Source organism: Dromiciops gliroides, chromosome 2 (assembly GCF_019393635.1).
Source record: "Dromiciops gliroides isolate mDroGli1 chromosome 2, mDroGli1.pri, whole genome shotgun sequence".
Classification (NCBI taxonomy): Eukaryota; Metazoa; Chordata; class Mammalia; order Microbiotheria; family Microbiotheriidae; genus Dromiciops; species Dromiciops gliroides.
Window position 1 is genome coordinate 435534159 of NC_057862.1, and position 2361 is coordinate 435536519.

Genomic DNA, 2361 nt, shown 5'->3' on the forward strand with positions numbered 1-2361 from the left:
CCAAAACCTCAAATTCCAAATAAATAAATTTTACTTGTCGAACATCTCTTGTTATTTTTTAAACACTAGGTTTGGCCACAGCCCAAAGTTATTTCTGGTTATATATTCTTCACCCTTTCAAAAGACCTCTGCCATGGTATATCAACTGTCCAGTTACAGATCTTTTTGTTCTTCCGTTCATTTGCCCCACTTGGGTTAGTGTTAAGGGTTAGCCTACTGGCTCCCTTTCTGCACAATCTGAGCAAATCGGCTTGTGATGGTAAGAGTAGTATCAATGAATTGGTCCATGCAACTGGCAAGGCAATTTTCAGTTCAAGAATCTAGACGGCTTCTTGGTTTTTCAACGCGTTTATCCCAGCACAAATCCATGAAATGGTGTGCCTGTGCAGTGAACTGCGCCTTCTGCTGTTCTGCCGCCACCAAACACTTCAGTTCAGCCTCATCGGTCTCCGCCAATTCCGCCATGTCAGCCCCTCCACTGGGAGTCCCACTTCCTCACCTACCAGGTTACGCCGACACCAGCTTCCGGTTCATCCGGGTTCTCTCTCCTGAATAATCATTCTTACAAAAAGATCTGGTCTTGCTATTCTACTCTGAAGTCTTTGGTGACTTCCTTATGCCTATTGACTAAATTCAATTCCTTTACCTGGAGGACATCCCGAAAAGGGTTAAAGAATGGTGAAGTGCCCTGAAATCATGCTGTATGGGAATCAAATGAAGGAATTGGAGAAGATGAGAAGACTTAGGGAAGACATGATAGGTGTCTTAACATACTTGCTATGCTGTCATGTGGAAGAGACACAATGCTTATCGCAGTGCCAGGCCCATAGAAGTTGCTTAATAAATGCTTGTTGAAAACAAAACCAATACAGTTAAAATGAGAAGAAAAGCAGGAAACTGGGAATAAATTTTTGCAGCAAGTTTCTTTTATAAAGGTCTCATTTCTAAAATATATAGGGAAATTGGTCAAATTTATAAGAATAAGTCATTCATCAATTAACAAATGATCAAAGGATATATAAATAGCTTTCAGAGATAAAAGCTGTCAATAGCCGTATGAAAAATGCTCTAATTCACCAGCAGAGAAATGCAAACTAAGCACTCACCAAATTGGCTGAGGTGATGGAAAAAGGAAAATGACAAATCCTGGAAGAGATATGGGAAAATAGGTACACTAATGCATTGTTGGTGGAGCTCTGAATTAGCCCAACCATTCTGGAAAGCAATTTAAGCAATTTGGAACTATGTCCAAAAATCTATTAAATTGACTAAACTAAACTATTAAACCCTCTGACCCAGCAATATTACTACAATGTTTATAGTATGAAGAAATTTAAAAAGGGAAAAGGATCTATATACAGAAATATATTCATAGCAGCTCTTTTAGTGGTGCCACAGAATTGGAGAGAAGAAGCCCATCAGTAGGGTTTTTTTCAGGGGGAGGGGAATGGTAAGACATATGAACTGATGCAAAGTGAAGTGAGAAGAACCAGGAGAATAATTTACACAGTAATAGCGACATTGTAAACATAATTAACTTTGAAAGACTTAGTAACTCTGATCAACACAACGAACAACTACAATTCCAAAGGACACATGATGCTTTCTACCTCAAGATGGAGAGCTGATATAGTTGGAGTGCAGAATGAAGTACATTTTCTTCTGTTTCTTTTTTCCTGTTTTTTTTCCCATAAAAATATTTTATTATTTTCCAGTTACTTGTAGAGATAGTTTGAAATTGTGTCTTATAATATTTTGGAGGGGGGCAGAGCAATGAGGGTTAAGTGACTTGTCCAGGGTCACACAGTTATTAAATGTCAAGTGTCTGAGGTCGGATTTGAACTCAGTTCCCCCTGAATTCAGGGCTGGTGCTTTATTCACTGTACCACCTAGCTGCCCCTTTCCTGTTATTTATTTATTTATTTTGGTGAGGCAATTGGGGTTAAGTGACTTGCCCAGGGTCACACAGCTGGTAAGTGTCAAGTGTCTGAGGCCGGATTTGAACTCAGGTCCTCCTGAATCCAGGGCCACCGAGCAGAGGATAGAGCACCGGCCCTGGATTCAGGAGGACCTGAGTTCAAATCCGGCCTCAGACACTTGACACTTACCAGCTGTGTGACCCTGGGCAAGTCACTTAACCCCAATTGCCTCACTAAAAAAAAAAATTTAAAGGGTGAGGAGGATGGGGAACATTGAGTTTCCCCAATAGGCTATACAGAGATTCCTGGGACCCATGCTGAGGAAGCAGGAGTGAGCAGAACAAATTAGTCTGGTGTGTTCTTTACTTTCTGATTGGTGGCCACATGTTAACTGATGGGTGCCATATTGAGAAAACCAAACAAGAATTACAAAATCATAGAA

At 40.4% G+C, this 2361-nt stretch overlaps 1 pseudogene; it reads right to left on the reverse strand.

Annotated features, from left to right (window-relative positions):
- Positions 1 to 213: 213 nt before the first annotated feature.
- On the reverse strand, positions 214 to 534 carry LOC122738977 (annotated as a pseudogene).
- Positions 535 to 2361: the final 1827 nt, after the last annotated feature.